The sequence below is a fragment of the Branchiostoma lanceolatum genome, chromosome 15 (genome assembly GCF_035083965.1).
Source record: "Branchiostoma lanceolatum isolate klBraLanc5 chromosome 15, klBraLanc5.hap2, whole genome shotgun sequence".
In the NCBI taxonomy this organism is placed as follows: domain Eukaryota; kingdom Metazoa; phylum Chordata; class Leptocardii; order Amphioxiformes; family Branchiostomatidae; genus Branchiostoma; species Branchiostoma lanceolatum.
In genome coordinates this window covers 13,309,813-13,331,273 of record NC_089736.1, presented here as the reverse complement: position 1 = coordinate 13,331,273, position 21,461 = coordinate 13,309,813, and the positions used below count along the sequence as shown (strand labels likewise).

Here is a 21,461-nt window from a genome sequence, read left to right as displayed (position 1 = left end):
TGTCTGCTTTTTGTACAGAATCATGATGCGTAGACTTGCAGTGACGGTTGCATTGCTGATAGGATGCTGCCTGGGTAGCTATGACGTTTCATCACCCGGCTTGAAAGGTGGGTAGGCGATGAAGTTGTCACGTTCTGGAAGTTGTCACCTTCTGGGCAACCTACGGAACCTTTTAGCCCCTATTCTTGATATCGATACTTTGTCTGATCAAGCCTTCATTTATTTATTATTAAGAGGCTCATCCTTTGTTTCGTATGATTTCAACTGTAACATTTTAGGCTTGACTCAGCACTATATTTTGACAAGCAGACGTTTTAAAACTTAGTTCAGGTATATTGATATATTCATTGTTTGTTTGTTTGTTAGTTTGTTTGTATTGGACGACCCAATTGCTGTTTCTTATTGTTATTGTACTTGTCTATGTTTTCCAGAGGTGATGTTTAATATTAGCTTCAGCTAGAGTGCATCACCTCTGTGTCCTGTATATTCTTCTGTTGTTTAATATAAAAAAAAATTGTCACGTTGATGAAGGTTAACAATCCAGGTAGTAAGATACGCCAAAAATAGTTACTCAAGCAACTTAAAAGTAGAATGGAACATTGTCAATAAAATAAAATCATCATCATAACTACGAAAAAAAAAAGAAGAAAAAAGTTGTCTGGTCAAATCTGGTACGTAACAAAGACCAAAAGGCAAATTAAGCGCGTCTATAGCACAAATGGCGTTCCCACGTAAAAGTGAGAAGAAGCCGCGAACTCTCAATTGTTCCCTTGGGCAAGTCGGTTACCAAGCCGGGCTGACAAAGCATAATTATGGAAAGTACGACAATACTGAAGTACGACCAAAGTGGTAAGCTTAGCTTGGCATTCATGAATACTGGAAACCTGACATTTTCGTAGTCTCTACCAGACTAACCACTCCGGCCATAGGGAGAACATTTACCGGGGGACTTTGGCCATGGATGGTTTCATTCACAGGCCTAGGATTGCAGATTGGACCCTCTCTGCCTAGTCGACTACATTCATACAATTGACTCTATTTGGCCAATTTCTACTATTTTCCCAGCGACCCGCGGAGGCTGGTAGAGCCTAGCATTTTCGGCGGAGGCTTTCAATACAGGCTAACGGAAACAGGCCTACGCTCAGCTTGTCTGGTATCCATACCACCGGGAGCTTCCCGGTATTTCTACGGTAAAGTGAGTGATGCCCGCCCGCCAAGGCAGATTTATAGCGCGGGCGCCCGAGGAACCCCAAGTAAAACGTTGTTGGCCTGCTCCTCTTAAATTACATGCACTACAAAACACATGTACGGCCGCGTATCACAATCCAAGCGCTCAGAAAATCCGTGCATTTTGAATAAGTTATTTCTTCTCGGATCCCTAATGACGCTGTATGAAACGTGGCCACCATCCGTATGAAAATTATCGGGCTTACACCTTCCGCGGATGTCCGATTCCATTCATTGCAATTGGCAATATGTAAAAGATTTTAGTAAAACCATTTCTAATGTTACTAGTCTATCTAGAGAAGTAACATTCAAATGTAGCGAAATAAGTTATACCATGTAACGGAAGGACGTGCTCCATGAAGCGAAAGAACTTTGTACCATGTAGCGAAAAGACTTGCCATGTAGCGAAAGAACTTTGTACCATGTAGCGAAACGACTTGCCATGTAGCGAAAGAACTTTGTGCCATGGAGCGAAACGACTTGCCATGTAGCGAAAGAACTTTGTGCCATGGAGCGAAACGACTTGCCATGTAGCGAAAGAACTTTGTGCCATGTAGCGAAACGACTTGCCGTGTAGCGAAAGAACTTTGTGCCATGTAGCGAAACGACTTGCCATGTAGCGAAATAATTTTGTGCCATGTAGCGAAACGACTTGCGATGTAGCGAAAGAACTTTGTGCCATGAAACGAAATGACTTGCCATGTAGCGAAAAGTACGGTAGCGAACTGACAATGTATTATACTACCATTTTTTTCTTATTTTTTCTAATTTTTCTTGTTTTCTTATGTTGAGAAAGATTATCTTATACAAAGAAAAACAAGAAAATTCAAGAAACCTTCTGCGAAGTCTTGTCTATGTCAATTCTTACATATAGAATCTTATTCCTTTTTCTCTGAAGTTAAGAAAATATTTCTAGCATGATGTTTTCTAATAAGAATTTTCTCGAAATAATATGAAAAAAAATTTGTTGTCTTACTTTAAGATTCGTTTTTTGTTTGGTTAGATATGGTATTCTTACAGATTCTTTCCCTAAGAAATTTTTTCTTGAAAATTTGATTCTACTAGAATAATTTTCTTGAATTCTCTTGGAGGAAAAAATTCTTAGACGCAATTCTTGTTTGTGCTCAAAACAGGGATTCTTGTTGACAGAAAAATAAGAAAATAGATTTTCGTAGTGCACTTAACATTTCTGTGAGCCGCTCCGTAGTGGCCTAGACCTTTCGAATTATGTCCGAGAATTAGGCCAAAATAGGAATAATGAATCAAGTGATACTTACGTAAACGACCCATATCCGTCTTCTTGAAACTCTCAAGCCCGTATCGCTATTCAGAGTTTTGGTATAAAACCTGGCTTTCCGGTCTTATCCTTAGTCACTGACGTCAGAGGATGTCGTCTGAAACGTCTGACTTTTAAAATCAGTAACGGTATTTGGCGTATCACTTAACGCTTCCGTAAGCCTGTCTTTTCAGCCGCTCTGTAATGGCCTCAACCTTTCTCTTGGGCTATGGATCATAGTATTAGGCCAAAAGAGGTGAAAAAAAACTTAAACGGTATTTAATAAAAGGTTAAGTTTTTACGTTCGTCTGTTCTTAGTGGATCAGCCGTTACCAGAGAGAGCTGCCTTGGCTGACTCAGTGTAATGAATTGTTTCATTGTTAATGAAATAGAAAAGGAATAAAAAAGGAAAGAAAGAAAGAAAGAAAGAAAGAAAGAAAGAATGAATGAATGAAAGAAAGAAAGCTTGTCACAACTTGGTTAGTAATACATACTCAATTGATTTTAGTTTTGATTTCAGTGAACTTGTCTTTAAAGTGATACAGCTGTTTCCTTTTAAGATGGCCTGAATAAGCTACTGACTCACACTTAGCTATATCACGCTTGTACACTGCCAAAATCATTTTTCCTATTTTTCTTGCTTTTCCTTCTACAAAGAAAATGTTTCTGTCAGCAATGATATTAATCTGTATACAAGAATCCCTGTATTAAGCACAAGCAAGAATACCTGCTTTAAGCGCAAACAAGAATTGCATCTAAGAATCTTTTTCTTAAGTTAACTTAAACCAAGAAAGTTCAAGAAAATAATTCTAGTAGAATCAAATTTTCAAGAAAAAAAAATATGGGAAGATTCTGTAAGAATACAATTTGACGAAACAAAAAACAAATCTTATAACAAACCAGAGAAAGCATTTTTTCTTATTTTTCTAGAAAATTCTTATTGGAAAACAGCATACTAAAAATATTTTCTTGAACTTTCTTGGTTTAAGTTAACTTAATACAAAAATTCCCACACTACAAAAAATGCCATTCTCGTTTTTTCTTGTTTTTTCTTTGTTGAAGAAAAATTATCTTCCAGAAAGAAAATTATTCTGTGTGCAAGAATAAGAACGGATAAGGAAATGTCAGTGAGGACGTAAGGAATATAAACTTTTTCTTAGAATATTTTTCTCTGACCAAGTTGTTTTTTCTCACACATATGTGACTAAAACCTCAAAATAAATTTTCTTGCTGTTATGATTCTTCTTTGGCACAGAACTTTTATCTAAGATATATAAATTTCAGAGGAAAATATTCTAAGAAAAAGTTTATATTTGTTACGTCCCCACTGACATTTCCTTATTTCTTCTGTCCTCAAGAATACATTTCTAACACCTAGAATGAGTTTCTTGCACTAAGAGTGAGGTTCTTGAAATAGGAATACCTTTCTGTCCTCAAGAATGAATTTCTTACATCTAGAATGAGTTTCTTCCACTGAGAGCAAGGTTCTTGAAATAGGAATACCTTTCTGTCCTCAAGAATGAATTTCTTACATCTAGAATGAGTTTCTTCCACTAAGAGCGAGGTTCTTGAAATAGGAATACCTTTCTGACCTCAAGAATGAATTTCTTACACCTAGAATTAGTTTCTTCCACTTAGAGCGAGGTTCTTGAAATAGGAATACCTTTCTGACCTCAAGAATGAATTTATTACACCTAGAATGAGTTTCCACCACTGAGAGTGAGGTTCTTGTAATAGGAATACCTTTCTGTCCTCAAGAATGAATTTCTTACACCTAGAATGAGTTTCTTCCACTTAGAGCGAGGTTCTTGAAATAGGAATACCTTTCTGACCTCAAGAATGAATTTCTTACACCTAGAATGAGTTTCCTCCACTGAGAGTGAGGTTCTTGTAATAGGAATACCTTTCTGTCCTCAAGAATGAATTTATTACACCTAGAATGAGTTTCTTGCACTAAGAGTGAGGTTCTTGTTGTAGGAATACCTTTCTGTCCTCAAGAATGAATTTATTACACCTAGAATGAGTTTCTTGCACTAAGAGTGAGGTTCTTGTTGTAGGAATACCTTTCTGTCCTCAAGAATGAATTCCTTAAACCTAGAAACAGTTTCTTGAATCAAGATGGAGGTCTTGAATCAAGAATACCATTTAATAAATCAATGATAATATAATTTAAATATGTTCCAATCATATTTATTATCATTGATCTAATTGTTTAATACACAGTTTTGGATTTTTCTTTCTAATGCCCATTCTTAACCAAGGATTGCAAAGATCAACCAGTTTGCAATACAATTGTTTCCATAAATGTTTCACATTTGATGCTGTGATAAAAGCACATTTTCTCTGTGCTCATACAAATAACTAATTGTCCTTCTAAAACTGTCAGTTCTGCAGTGTTGTAGCTGTCCTTCTTATAATCAATGACTTGTAATTGTTGAAAGATTTTCCAAAATTGAGACGGGGGCATCTTCTTTGGTCCAACAGGTTTCTAAGTCTAGAAAAACACAAAAAAAAGATGACGATGACTGTCATTTTCCTACATCGCCCCCCTCCCCCTTATACATGCATGGAGATGGGGGCTTGTGCATTTGCTTGAAAATGTTATACTTATACTTTTTTAGTACCTTGTAGGTATTGCTGCACTTAACGTACATGTTCTGCAATTACTGGTTGGCTGTATCATGCAACCACAAACACAACAAAGGTTTCTAAGCCTAGAAAAACACACAAAGAGTTAGTGACTGTCATGTTCCTATATCGCCCCCCTCCCCCATATACATGCATGGGGGAGGGGGGGCTTGTGCATTTGCTTGGAAATGATATACTTCAACTTTTTTAGTATCTTTTAGGTATAACTGCACTAAACGTACATGCTCTGCAATTACTGGTTGGCTGTATCATGCAACCACAAACACAAAACTTAAAGAGTATCTACTTGGGAAATAAGTTATTTTCATGCAAGACAGGCTATAACATACCTGGAGCATATCTGTTGATGGCGTTGGCCTGAGGAAGCATTTTGGAACTTAAAACAAGTCATCTACGCTGTGTAGTGAGTCCCACATGATACCAAAAAGTGTCCTTACGAAACTAGCCACATCTTTCCCTATTATTGTAAGATCTAAACCGCAAATCAGGCAAATACAGCTGGAGCCCAAACTCAACGGTCCACATTCAAACTCTCTTTACAGCAAAGGATGATGGGAGTATTAAATTAGCATAATTTACTTTCTCATTACAAGAAAAACAATAATTATCTTCTTGAGCTTTACAATGTTAAGAAAAGAAAGGAAATCATGAAAATTCGAACTTTCATTTTTAGATAACAAAAAAGCAGGAAACATCTTTCTTTAACTTTGTGGAAAAGGAATTCGAACAGAAAAACACTTGGGAATTACTTGTTTTACAGTTTCTTGATTTTCTCATTTTTCTTAACTGTATTTGGTCAAGAAAATCCTTACATCTTCTTAGATATACTAAGAATAGCAAGAATCATATACCTCAGACTTCCTAAATCAAGAAAACAAGAAATGTCAAGAATGTTTTCCTAGTGAAATGAAAGTCTAAAGAAAAATTCATGTATGGCAAGAATAAAAATCTTAAGATTAGATTCTGTAAAATACTCCATTTGACCAAACAAGAAGCAAATATTGTGTGAAGAATAAGGAAGAAAGATTGACTAGAATTTCTAGAATATTCTTGCTGATGAAAAAATCAGACTAGAAATCCTCTCTTCACCTAAGAAAAACAAGAATAAAAGTCTTAATGTAAGATTTAACATACAAAGGTTTTGCGTAAGATTTCTTGATTTTCTTGAAATTCTTTATGGAAGAAAATCTTTCTCTCAATAAGAAAAAATAAGAAAACAAGAAAAATAAGAAACAGCATTTTTGGTAGTGCAGAAGGTTTCATGAATTTTCTTGTTTTTCCTTTGGAAATCTTCCTCAACATAAGAAAACAAGAAAAATAAGAAGAAAATAAGAAAAACAGATTTTTGGTAGAACAGCTCAACATGAGCGCACAGTTTGGTTGATAATAATGACAGATTGTACCTCTTTATTACAAATATCAAGTTGTCGCGAATTCTTTTCCGTCCAACAGACACTTTGTTTTGAGCATTCTACCTCCACAGCATTACCATACAGGATTCGTCTACCTTTCACAAGTTTCACAAGTAACGCAAGGTTAATGTAAGACATGTCCTTAATCTTTAGTACACGGACAACCAGACAAAGCACAGGCAGTCAGCTGGTTGTCCCCAAACCCAAGCGAGAGACCTTCAGAAGATCAGTAGCCTACCGCGGACCAAATGTCTGGAACAGCCTACCGCCAGACACACGTACGGCTCCGAATCTGACCTCCTTTAAGAGACACTTGAAGTGACGGAAATTAACAAAACGAACGGACACGGACCATGAACCAGCCTTCGCCCTACTATACGTTGTATGTTGTAGAAATTGTATATTGTTGTACCATGAATATGTACGATATATGTTGATAGAGTTATTAGGACTCAAATGACTGTGTATCTCTGTTATATTGTTACTGATCCTTACCTCTTCCCTCATGACCTAAATGAAAAGCGGTTTGCCTGCCGATTTGAGCTTATCATGAATAAACAAATTTTCAAACAAAACGCAAGTTGAATGAGGTATTGTACATAATTGATAATCTGTAGTTTTGTTGTAATATCTGTTTTAACAGCGACAAGCTATGATGACGATGATCTGTTGTAGTCAAACTGCGTGGATGATTCTAACCACCATTATTTCTCTGTGAATATCTATAATATTATGTATGTATGTTAAAATGTTGAATGAAAACATAATTAGAAAAATAAAAATATCTGAGTCAAGATGGTAGAAAAATATTTACCATGCATAAGCTATGACATAACGTTCTGCTTTTGACTGGTCAATTTAACATTGTTGCGCAATGTCTCATTTTCTTGTAGGAAATAGCTATCAGGATGCTGGGCCCTTGGAGAAGATCCTACTGTTGCAGGGACGCTTGCCTCAAGACAAGGCGGCTAAAGCACTGGTCAGAGGGCACGTAACGACCAACCGAGACCGCCACGACAGAGGCAGTCAGTCGGGGTCGTGGTGGTTTGCTTTCGATCGACTCCTGCTCAGCGCTTGGCTCAAACTCCATCGGCTGGAAACTTCAGAAAACATCGCCTCTGGTGTCTGGCCAGAAACCACCCCAAAGGGTGCCAACGCCGCCAACGGTGTCTCCGAAAGAAACAACGGAACGATCATCGTGAATCGCAACATGTGGTCTACGTTTGGGCGGAGGTCTCTTTCCGGGGAACACCCGGTAGGACGTTTCACCTGAGTGCCTTGCGTCACCGTTGCTTTACCAATTGCAGTATAGCCTGAGTAGCCTCTACCAGACAACGCTTTTTTTTTTATTCAAAGATAACCGAGACAAAGACAAAGTGGCGCTGCACTCAAGTTATACAACTTATTTTGCCAACGCCACTTAACATATATACAAACTAGAGTTCCACGACCTCATACCTTCGCCAAATGATTTTAACCTTTATGACTGACGTATTAGGAGTGTTTCTCATCAATAATAAATCATACCAGTTGATTGTCGTAAAATATAACATGTCCAAAGTATCAGCTTAACAAATTATGAGCCTACGGTTACGCTAATATTTATCAGCAATTATGCAAAAGAGGCCCTTATCAACATAATTTGATTCAACGATGTTAACATTCACATAACTTCCCGATGCCACAAAAAAAGTATTAAATGTATGAAATTGCCGTCATTTGCCAGTGTGGAATAATACAAGTTACTCATTAAGTATGCAAATTAGGCCTACATTTGCATATTTTCTATCTATTAACAGTCCTCTCTTCCTCAGTTACAATTTGAATAGTCATATCATGGAACAAAGTGGATTGTTAAAGTTGCCTTATTAATTATGCAAATTAGAATCTGATTTGCATAATTATTGTCCAATCATACTAAGCATCACACAAGCTATCCACATACCAACAATGATGACCATCCATCAAGGCCATCTTGTTATAGTATTTTCTCATTAATTATGCAAATGAGGTCTTCATTTGCATAGTTCATATCAATTAATATTTCTCTCTTCCTCAGCTACATATGTCACATGTTTCAGAGTCCTATCATGGAATTTGGCGGATGTTTAAACTTTCCTCATTAATTATGCAAATTAGTGCTGATTTGCATAAGAAGTGTCTAATCATGGACATCATCACTCAAGCTATCTACCTACCAAAAATCATTACCATCCATCAAGCCCTTCTTGAGTTATTCCCTTTAATTCAAAGTCAGACGCAAAACCTGCTCCTGCAGTTCCAAAAAAGCCGCTAGGGGGCCCAAACCCACACAAATTACTTTCTGTCCAAAGATCTATCTACCACTCAAAAATAAGTTCCATCGCATGTCCGGAACACGAGTTATCAAAACAGGAAGTTCCGCTGCAGTACCGTAACAAGCCGCTAGGGGGCCCAAAATCTCATCGTTTTTAGGTCTCTTCAAAACCTACCAACATACCAAATATCAAAACAATCCATCAAGGCATTCTCGAGTTATCCTGTGACACTACAAACAAACAGACAAACAGACAGACAAACGCTACCCTCTGCATAACCTTCTCGGCGAAGGTAATAACAAATATAACGTTAGATCTATATATATATTTACATATGAATACAACAAAAACCTAAAGTGTCCCTACGTCCCCCCACCCGCACCCAAGAAATTATTAATTCAATCCAGAAGTAAATACAAAAGTAAATAAGATAGCTGATCGCTGGGAAAACAGTAGAAATCGGCCAAATAGAGTGAATAGAGCTTCCCTGATAGCAGACTTAGTAACCATTGGCATACTATTCACTCTATTTGGCCGATTTCTACTGTTTTCCAAGCAATCAGCGTAGCCTGTTAGAGGCTAAAGCCTGTGAGCCATCCGTTGTTATGACCGCTGGTACAATGCTTTTTTTCTTGCTAAGGCCACAGCAAGTAAATTTTATGGATGACATCCTCCGCAGACTCCAAAATTAATAAGATAGGGCGGGGAAAAAAAGACGGGCAAAAAAAACAAGATTCCTATATTTTCAAATTTTGAGATCATGAATATTGTCAAACAAGACTTGAGGCATCAAAATATGATATCACGACTAACAGGTCCTGCATTAAATCAATGAGGTTTCATATATAATATAAGACCTCCTTGATTCAACAGTAAACATGTCATACCATCATGGGCATTCTGGAACACCTGGGTAGCAACTATATTCAACTGGGTATTCATATGGAACACCCTGTCAACACATGCCATCAAATGCGAGCAATTGAGCCTCAAGTTCTGCTGGATCATATCAAACAATTGCACAACACAGAACCTTTGTCGGACATATCACCAGAGGGCAATGAAATTTCGATTTTGTTAGTAGTTCACATCATTCAAGAACAGCACATTAGATTACACGTTGTTGATAATAACGGCACAGAAAGTACACACTATATTGCATGTTTGGCAGGAGGTCTTCCTGTAAGTTGGTGACAACGATCTTGTTACAGCTTGCATACACAATAATTGTACAATGCATTTATCTGGAGTCTTTCTTACATGTGCATATACCTTTTTATGGCATCTAGAACATTTTTACTATTTTCGGTATGTTATATTGTACTATTTTCGGTATGTTGACCATTGCCAAAGGGTAAAAAAATCGTTTTTTTAAATTTGAAATCAGGCCAAAATTAATGAGCGCGCTGATGTCATCCATAAAATTTACTTGCTGTGGCCTAACCATGAAAAGCATTGAGCCAACAGACGGTTACTACGAAGGATGGTACATACGCTGCAATTACTGGGGTTTGATGTCTCTTTTATCTTTTTTTTTTTATTCGAACATACATAAGTACATAACACAACAGCACATTGATATTAAAATTCCACAGATGTACACAGTTACATATTGTTGCAGGGGTCGTTCCCGCTGTGTTTTTTTTTTTTTGGCTAGGGTTTTATGTTGCAATTTGGTAAACAACCGCGGTGAATGGCAAAGAAGCCATGCCAACAGCTATGAAAATGAGCTTCAGACCTTCGATTAAAAAAGAATGGCAAAAGAAAGAAAGAAGTAAAGTACGCCACTTGTGTGCGGAAAAAATAACTTAACGTATCCCGGCAGGCAGGCTGGGTTGAAACAGTCATCTGTACTGGGATTATGGAACTACAGAAACAAGAATAAATAAATCAGACATGCCTTCAAACGTCTTCTTCATTGTGTGTGAATGAGAAGTGTGTGTAAATAAGTACCAAGGTAGACCGGTTTAAAAGGAAGTCAAATGCAGTGGCATCGTGTGGTGCAATCGGTATTTCGCTGGAAGTATTTAGCCCAGAACCAAGAGCACCCGGGCTCGAAACCCCGATATGCCCCGATGTTGTGGCCTTGGGAAAGGCACTTTACACGACTTTCCTCACTCCCATGCAGATGCCCCCAATCTGAAAATCGCCGAAATTTTAACTCTTTACTGTTCTGCCATTTTGCTAATTTCACTGTGTACCAATTTTGATCATGAAACTAGTTAAAATCCTTGTAAAACCGCACAAAAATGGATTAAATGGAGAGCACACAGTAAACACGTCCGTCACTTACCACCATGGTGTCCAAGAGGCCGGATATCGTCATAAAATCAGCTGTCAAAGTCGGATGAAATTTCATCGACGGCGCGTAGGCGGCGCGGGAAATTTGAGTCGGCGAATACTATGGACCGCGGAGGGATACATAAGAAAATAAAAACTGTTCGAAACGCGTTAGATTCACTGCGTGGCTTGGCGGCTGCTCCACCCAGGTGTGAATGGGTACCTGACTACGGTTAGGGAAGGTCGTATTGAGGTCACCTGCTGGCGCCGAATGGCAGCCGCCCAGACCCTTGCGACAGTTCGACAAAGTGCAAGTGTGGAGCAAATATGTATCTGTTCTGTATAATATGATTGTAAACCCTGCAGCAATTCAGCACTGGCTGCCATTGCACGGGTATTTCTCACCAATAAATCATCATTATTATTATTATCATTTTTATTATTACTTATGAAAAACAGCGGGAAATTTGTTTGAGAGTCATTTCATCACAATGGTATAGCCTTCTTCTTCCTCAACATCGTCCGTAAACTCTTCATGCCTAATCCACCTTTAATTATTATTTACAAATAAAAAACAATAATTTCTTTGCCCTTCGGCAATCGTCAATATACCGAAATTGGGACACTATGCCGCAAACGTCCCCCGCTTCCATTGCAAAAACGTTCTAGGTGCCGTGAAAAGGCATTTGCACATGTAGGAACAGTGAAAAATCCGTACAAACGTGCTGTACAATTATTGTGTATGCAAGCTGTAATAAGATTGCTCCTTGTCACCAAATTACAGGAAGACCATTATTATCAACAACATGTAAACCGTTTTATTTTTCTTGAATGAAGTGAACTACTAACAAATCCGATAACAGGCTCAGATGAAGTATACTAGTAACTGATGTCATGCGGTTGGAGTAGACCATTGTCTAGTTGTCTGTCTATCCCCGTGGCGAAAGCGGTAACGCAACCCCGCTGCTTTGCCATCTGGATCAAATTCCGTGGATCCTAAGGGCCCGGGTTCGATCCTAAGGGTCGACTCTTGAGCTCGGACATGTTAAAAGGGATTAAATTCGTCATTTCGGATGGTGACGTAAAGCCGGCGGCCCCGTGTATGAGGGAGCTTTAGGCGTAAGCCTCAAGCGGCAAACCTCTGTACGTAAAAAAAAACGACACACTTATCGAGAAGAGTAGGGGTGACCCGGTCGAAAAACGCGAGGCGTGGCTAAGCCGCATTGCACTACCACTAGCTACTTGAAAAAGCATCATGCTTCACCTCAATTGAGGATGACTGCTTTACCTTTACCTTTTGCCTGTCTGTTCAAGACAGAATAAAAAGGCGAGAGATTTCTGAGGCACGGCGATTCAGTCAGACAGTCAGGACAACAATAGCGGACAGAACTGCAGTTGAGACTACTGCTAGTTGAGACAAAGCGAGCAGAGCCAGCATTATGTAGTCACAGTCACTGTCTCCTTCATGACACTCGACTCAGGAGACTCTAGTGTCAAGTGTAGGGGAAACCCTGTCTCTACGTTCTTGATGTGCTATACAGAACCAAGATATAACTTTCCAGTTATTTTAATGTTGACATCAGCGTTAGTTACTGTGTTCTTGAATACAGGGATAAAGGGTTGTAATACCTTGTTATATCGCTTCAATTCTTATTACAGGCTTTATCGTATTCAAGTTTGAAAATGTGGATATCTTGTTTTTTTTGCCTGCCTTGTTTTTTTTTCACCCGTGCGCACTAAATTTTGAGTCTGCAGAGGATGTCATCCATAAAATTTACTTGCTGTGGTCTAAAGCAATTTTCTCTGCACCTCCAACCCTCCTAACCAGAGCCCTTGGATTGGTCCTTCAAGCTCCAAACAGCAGATAGACGATCATTCTACTATCTCTATAGCGTCTCCTACCTTAGCCACCCCTAAACTGCGCAGATTTTACATACAATCCCACCAAGAGAGGGTTTTTAATGGTTTAAAACCTTGTTTTATTCCGTCAACTGTTGAGTCCCCCTCAAGCGTTTATATATAGTACTGAAGTGCCGGCTAGTGATCCGTGACGGTACTGCGACCTTGAAACGTTCGATAGTTCCAAGGCTGCTGTTTCGGCACGGATCACTAGTCGGCGCTTTTGTACCGTGACTAAACGCCTGATGGTTAGTTCTGGCTATTCTCATACAAAGCTTCATTCTTGTAACCTTTATCAAACTGCTATCTTACTGTTAAGTTTTGATTTTGTATTACACCATGGACGGCAAGTACATTGTATATATGACGCCAGAAATCTTAAAGGCGCCCACCAACTTTGTATCCCTTTGGCAATAACAAATCTCTATATATAAAAACAGTCCCATTCCATACTTCACTCATCTATTGAATACATACACCTGATAAAATCTCCCGACGTTGATTTATTTAGTTTACAGTTTGATGATAAACCCTTGTTTCTTCTTTTATAATTTGTACAATGAGAATTTCTATATTTGGTTTCTAATTCCTCGTACAATACGTTATCTTTTTCTTGTTTCTAGATTTTGAATGGTACTGGTTGTTTAAATTCAAGTTAGATTTTGTTAAATGTAATATGCCTAATGTACGCAATTCAGCATCCTCTTCTGAGGACGCTGCCATGTACTTTAGTGATTTATGAATGATCAAATCAATAAACTTACATCAGCAGACAACATTTTTTCCAAATTAGGTAAAAAGCAATAAAATAGGTCTTTATTAGTAAAACACACATTCCGTTGTAGTCGCCTTTACTAACGCTACTTTCAGAAATAAATCTCTTACATTTACCACAACAGAATTATGAACCTTCTGTATACATTATGCAAACTTGGTCCTTATTAGCATAACCCACCTACAAATAGGTTCTAAAATGTTTTATAATTTGACTCGACCGTTGCGGGAAATCAGACCCAATGATGACATTCGTGAAGAGTTCAATATTGTTTTTACGTATTTTTCTCTTTTGTGGCCAAATTTTTTTCAGTCAAAGCCTTGGCAGCTGCATGTACGCTTCCAGGTCGTCCAGTATCTGAAAGCCGGACTGTCGATCTGGTCTAGATCTGTTGCTTTCTACTGTTGGTAAAATTCAGAGAAAAATAGTCAATTATCAAACTACAAATTAAACAGCACTTATCAAGAAAAGCCAGAAGTAAATTGTCTACCTGTGTTTTCGTAACCTACCGCTAGATGTCTCTCATGTCACGTCCATGGCCCTATATAGTCTAAAGAAGACCTACCCGCATACCAAATATCATGACAATCAAACAAGGCATTCTCGAGTTATTGTCAGACACACACACACACACAGACACACACACACACACGAACGCTGACGAAAATATAACCTTCTAGGCGAAGGTAATAATTCCTTGTCCTATATCAATTCTTCTGGCTGTTCCAGATCTATCCGTAATAGGCTGCCTACGCCTTACGGATAAAAACATTCAGAACCCCATGTAAATATCTTTGCTTTAGCTGGTGTTTAACGCCAAAGGGTGGCTATACCGGCTACACTGATACAGATAAGGCTATTATGACCAGCACACAACAAAAGAGACTTGACACTGTTGAATTCCAGAGAGCTCATTTTACTGAGCTTAAGGAGATGATCTTATATAAGCCAAAGGCTTCCTCGCGTGAACTAGAAGGATTACTAAAACTTACTGATGTCACTGCCTTTGGTCAGAAAATGAGAAAAAGCGGTCGCCATGGCCAGATAGTCGGCTTGAGCAGGTGACCACCAAATCAGGTTTGACTGTATTACTTTAATTTTATTAGTTTTGCCAAACTCCCCATGCAAAAATTTATCTCTATTTGGCTAAATCTTATCACTTTAAGCCAGGAGTTAGCCTGGTGGAGAATGAAGTACTGTAAATGCAGAAATGTTCGCGGTGTTTTAATGTTCGCGGGTTTAGGTGGCGACCGTTTCACCACTAACTTAAAACCACCGCGAATATTTTTGTCCAATACTGTAGCAGAATATGACTATAGCGCTGTCGCAAAGTTAAAACCACTGCGAGCACTCCATATTCGCCTTAGTGAGAAATAAAAACCACGCCAACAATTCAATGCATTTACAGTAACTCAGAAAACCGGTTTTTTGGCCGAGCTCTTCTAGTAATACATGTCTTTGGCACGCTAATCCTAGCTGCTACATACCTGACTTCTCCACAACCAATGGTATGTTTTGATAGATTATCTAGTCCATGCCACAACTAAATATAACACTGGGAACATTTTCAAGGAGGTATCACCTTAGTGTCTACCAAGTTTGAGCCCCCGTTCATCTAATTCAATGTATGTGACGGAGAGGTATAGATGTTATAGCTAAAGGTATGTATACAGTCTGTTTTGGATATACTGTCATCTTGTTATCTCCATGAAAAATGGTACCAAAGACCAAAACGACAATTCTAGACAGCTTCCTCAACTCAATTCTTACCGGTCCGAGGCATGATTCCAACCCGTCCGAGGCATGATTCCAACCGGTCCGAGGCATTTCCAACCAGTCCGCGATACATTTCCTTACGTGCCGCGGTAGAATTCTAACCGCTCTGCGATACATTTCCTTACGTGCTGCGGTAGAATTCCAACCACTCCGCGCCCGTGAGAATTTCCTGCCCTACGCGCTGCCCTGCGTTCCTCGACAGAATTTCCTGCCCTACGCGCTGCTCAGAATTTCCTTTCGCGCTACGGCACGGCACAGCCCCGTCCCCCACGCTAATACAGTGGACGGTCCCAGATGGGTCAAGGGTCACGCGTGTTGAATGTGAACAGCGAAAATATAAACTTTCACGGATAATGTCCTTCGCTAAAAGTATCGGGGACCTTTTTCATAACGTTAACATTACGATTACGCGTACGCTACCATGGTGTTACGTGACGGGTCGACGTCGCCGTGTGTCATAGGCATATTTGCTGTTGCAACAACCGTGACAGCAATTTAACCGGCTTGGCTCTGTTCAAATTAAAGTTCAAGAGACCTCAAACCTGACACTGTCAGTGCTAACGTTACAGACTATAGTATATATATCATATGAGTTGGCGGTGTACTTGACGGGATCGGTGCGGGGGCATCCTTCTCTTCCTCAGCTAGCTCTCCTTTTATATAACGTAATACTATAGCTTGCATTTTGTTTCTGTGCTATTTCAGATTCTTAACCTGAAATAAACGGACCTGTCTCGCAGGACAATCCTACGGTGGCAAAAGTTCAAGTTGGCCACGGTTTTTTTTTAGTCCTTTCAGCATATCGCATGATCGAGTTATTTAATGAAAGTTCATTCATGGACAACGCAGACTACCAGTAACAGATTGATCCTATAATCCCGTTTGGACATGATAGCATTTCTATAACATTTGATTTCATTCATGGCTGGGGCTATAACAGGATTTTCCCGTGACTGAACAAGAATATCTTTTGTATTATCGACCGTATGTTTCTGTCAATGAATTTTATGGCCAATATCTAATGTGCATATTACACAACATTGTTTTGCGGTGAAAGTGTGTGTGTGTGCTGGTAGCATTGTTGAGTCAATGACAGGCAGATTTCTAGAGGGGTCAACGCCCACTACATCGTCCTTTCAGTCGATCTACTGACACGGGAGGGGCAAAAAGGAATATCTAACGCCCATTGTCCGTCGATAGTAGTTGATATTGACAATCAGGGCTTCCTTTTAGTTTGTTCGCACGTGTTTTTAGAGATGGTGATAGTCAGAACGAAGCACTGAAAAAGTTTTCAACATCGACACGACCTGACTGGCTGTTCACATTCACAACACGAGTGACCCTTGACCCACCTGGGATCGTCCACTGTATGAGCGTGGGGGACGGGGCTGTGCCGTGGTACGGTAGCGCGAAAGAAATTCTGTCGAGGAACGCAGGGCAGCGCGTAGGGCAGGAAATTCTGTCGAGGAACGCAGGGCAGCGCGTAGGGCAGGAAATTCTCACGGGCGCGGAGTGGTTGGAATTCTACCGCAGCACGTAAGGAAATGTATCGCAGAGCGGTTAGGATTCTACCGCGGCACGTAAGGAAATGTATCGCGGACCGGTTGGAAATGCCTCGGACCGGTTGGAATCATGCCTCGGACCGGTTGGAATCATGCCTCGGACCGGTAAGAATTGAGTTGAGGAAGCTGTCTAGAATTGTCGTTTTGGTCTTTGGTAAAATGGAGATATAGTTTTTGGCGTGTCTGTGCATCTGTCTGTCTTTGTATCTGTGTGTCTGTCTGTTTGTGTTACCGGACTATTGTAGTCAGCATAACTCAAAAGTCTCTGGATGGATTAAGATAATATTTAGTATGAATGTAGGTGTTGGGGAGACAAAGGTTAAGGATTATTTTGGGCCCCCTGGTAAGTGATCTTGGTACTGCAGCAGAACTTCCGTTTTTGTATCTTTTGACCAAGACGTGCTATGGTCTTGATTTTTTGGCGGCAGATTGCTTGTGATGGAAAGAAGAAGTGGTAAAGGTTTGGGCCCCCCTCTTTAAGTTGTGCTGGATAATTTTCTTTTTGTTTCAGGAAGAAGTGATGTATTTTTGGGGGCATCATAACTGGTTGTATTGTTTGTTTGACTGATAAATCTCCTAAAGGCGTACACCAGTTTTGTGCAGTAGATACAGCCTGTTTATCCTACCATGTAAAGCAAAACTAACCAAATTACAAATTAGAAACCAGGATGGCGACATATATAGCCCAATGTGTACATTGTGTAATGAAAATCAGACTTATAAACACATGTTTGTAAAGTGTAAAAGACTCGGAAACTTCTGGGAAAAAGTTGAAAACATGTTGAATCATAATGGTACTAGTGTAAAGATAACCAAATTGTTGATATTTCTCGGACTCAACCATAATCTGGACGTCAATGTGGCTGTGAACAAAGTGATTACTGTGGCAAAATTTGGTGTTAACAAATCATGGATAAAACATAAGGACAGTAACAGAGACCTGATGTATCACAATTTATAGAACACTTTCCTGTTCGACTCTGTAATGTTCAGCAATCAGCACCCTTAGCCCTGTACATTGTTGTTTATTTACATTTTATATTGTGTGTATGATATTCCACATGTTGTTCATACTGTGTTATCAATAAAGGTTTTAGAAAAATAAAATAAAAAATAAAAAAGATTTTTGAAAAATTTAAAAAAAGTAAAGCCTGTTTATGTCATACCTGGGCCGAGATAATGTTTGATACGGGTGTTCCAGCCCGGGTGATATTTTGGGTTATCACATGGAATTCTACTTGTATCACATGAATTAAAACACACTTCGCGTGCACCGAGTGCGCCACTGTCGAAAATTAGAATACTGGAGTCGGACGTTGGAATCTATATTGTTTCAATTTTTTTAGGACACCAACTTTTCTCAACTGCTGCATTTCACGTTAAAATGTGCGTTTTCCCGGAATATCCTTTTGCAATCTACAACATCTATTTTCTCATTGTAATGCTGCTTTGTATGATTTACAGTATGACCGAAAACATTAACATGTTTTTGGTTTAGGTTAAGTTTTCAGCCGAATAAGTGATTTCTTAGGTTCGATCACTAGGCTGCACAACGATTGATCAAAGTAGAAAACAACTTTGTCCCCGCAAACCTTACTTAAACCCAAAAAAATATGTTAATGCGCAACTCACGCGCACTTGAATATACGCACAAGTGTGACAGGGCCCTTATAGGCAGACTAAACTTAATTTCATACTGCAGTATGTTCAATATACCACTAAGACCAGTTCTGACTTGTTTTTTACACTAGTCCATCATAGATCAGCGTTTTTAGAACATTTGAAATTTGCGGTGTGGTGATGTAATACTGGCGATGTCCAAAGCCCTTTGACCTTTGTGACGTCAGAGTCAGAGGAATGGCGTCTGGAGTAAGTCCTATGGTGCAGGTGTGGCCGACTCCGAATCTGACGTCACAAAGGTCAAAGGTCTTTGGACATCGCCAGTATTACATCACCGCACCGCGAATTTCAAATATTGTAAAAACGCTAATCTATGATGGACTCATGTAAAAGAAGTCAGAACTGGTCTCAGTGGTATATTTAACATACTGCAGTATGCTTTACGAAATTAAGTTTAGCCTGCCTTTATCAAATCAACATGGCCTTATCATCGCAGAAAATTCCAGGAACCATAAGAGGCTAAATTTCTGAAAACAGCTCTGTTTCATTTTTGGTGAAGATGAGACAGAGGGGAGAAACAAAAGGAAATACAGATCTGCGGGAACTGTAACAAAGCTGTGCAATATACCCATGCTGCAATTTGTTGTGACGGCTGCAATAAATCGTAAAGACTGCATTGAGCTATGTTCTCAGTTGTACACTGCATTAGAAACACACCAATCATGGATATGCTGTGACCGTGGTATACCAAACTTTGCATCAGCTATGTTTGACATAAATGATGATACTTTTCATTCAGTAAACTCATTTGATACACTGAGCTCTAGCGCAAGCTTGACAGATGACTCCCCATTGGCTACATCCAATCCACTTAGATCCAATCAGGGTAACCCTAATAGGAAGGGTCGTGGTTTCAAAAAGACCAATGGTAAAATCTTACTGGTAAACTGCCGGAGTGTTCGAAACAAAAAAGCCGAACTGGCGACTGTAATTGACACGTACAAACCAGACATAATAGCAGGTACAGAGTCATGGCTCAATCAAGACAACTACATAGCACCCTGCAAAGACAGACAAACTGGCCCTGGAGGTGGTGTATTTCAGGTTAACAGGGATGATTTGATTGTCATACACAGGCCAGATCTAGACACAGACTGTGAGATCATTTGGACACAGACTCAACTAGCAGGAAAGAAACCACTGATGATTGGTACATACTATAGACCTCCATCGGACCAGGGCAATATCCTGGATGAACTTGATAAGTTCATAAGTAAATTGGGATCCAAGGTTAACTCTGATAACGTGATCATCCTTGGAGACAGATAACACTCAAAACCATTCAGGGCAGGCAGAGAAGCTATTGCACTTAGTGGATAACCATGGGTTATTCCAAACAGTCCAGGAGCCAACTAGGAATGGCATTCTCTTGGACCTGGTCTTAGTTAATAACCCAAACATAATTGAAAAGACCACAGTAGTTCCAGGAATAAGTGACCACGACATGGTATTGGTAGACGTTAACCTGGCACCCAAACAGAACAAGAAACCCAAGAGAAAAGTGTACATTCTAACAAAAGCCGATGAACCGGCCATCAAGGGTGACCTTAGGGACTATGCAACAAACTTTACCAAAGGAACTCAGGAAATGTCCGTGGCACAGACATGGGACGATTTTAAAGACAAAATGAAGCACACGATGAACAAGTACATCCCTAGTGAAACAAAATCAAGCAGATACAACCTGCCGTGGTTCAACAGAAACTTAAGAAGGCATTGCCGCAAGAAACAACGTCTCTACAATAAAGCTAAGAGAACAGGGCGAGACGAAGACATGAACAAATACAAAAAGAGTCAAAAGGGGGGTACAGAAAAGCATAAGAGCAGCACATTCAAAATATGTGGCAGACATACTAGGGGAAGCTATAACTGACAAACCCAAAACATTCTGGTCGTACTTTAAAGGCTTAAGGAGAGAACTTGTCGTCGTAGCCCCTCTAATGTCCTTCTGATGTATAAAGGAATCGAAACATAATCGTATCTAAGGTCCAGTTCACACATACATTTTCCAAGCACACTTGGAGCACACTAAGACAACGGAAGACCATGTACAATCGTGCATCCTTTGACAAAACCGAGGAATAGTTTGATAGGCTAGTGCATGTGAAGGTAAACATTACCATTCTAGTTAACACGGTATCTTTTTGTCTTGTCTTATCCTTGATCAGACACAGAAGTGCACCGAACTCTCCAAAATCAAGGCCCATACTCAACTCCAACTAGTATATTCGTACACCCAAAAGGTCCTAAGCCACGGTTTGTAAGAGCCTTCAATCACAAAGTCATACGTTCAAATTTTGCGCCTACTTGATGGTTGACTGGGTAAATACGTCCATTTAAACTATCAACCAAGCTTGGGCGGTCGTATTCAAAGATGATTAAGATACACAATGGTGATCAATGGTAGATGACCTTGTTTCTGTGTGCCTCTGTGGTGAAGAGAATTGGTGATTCGAATGAAGACCTTTATTGTCCATTTAACCCACCTGGACAAAGCATCGAGCTTATCACGGATCACAGCAACAACAAACGTTTCATACAGTTGTATAAATTTCGGCTACTTCCCGCTGTTTTATTATGGTAAAACTTTGCGACGATGCGGGTTTAGTTATCTTTTTAATTTACAAT

The 21,461-nt window shown here is 39.5% G+C and overlaps 1 long non-coding RNA gene across 1 annotated transcript; it reads right to left on the bottom strand.

The window, feature by feature from the left end:
- Positions 1–4,677: 4,677 nt before the first annotated feature.
- LOC136420890 (uncharacterized) lies at positions 4,678–5,818 on the bottom strand. The gene is made up of 2 exons (XR_010753345.1): positions 5,482–5,818; positions 4,678–4,997 (listed from the first exon to the last, which is right to left on the bottom strand). It is a non-coding gene; the product is annotated as an uncharacterized lncRNA (long non-coding RNA).
- Between the last annotated feature and the right edge of the window lie 15,643 nt (positions 5,819–21,461).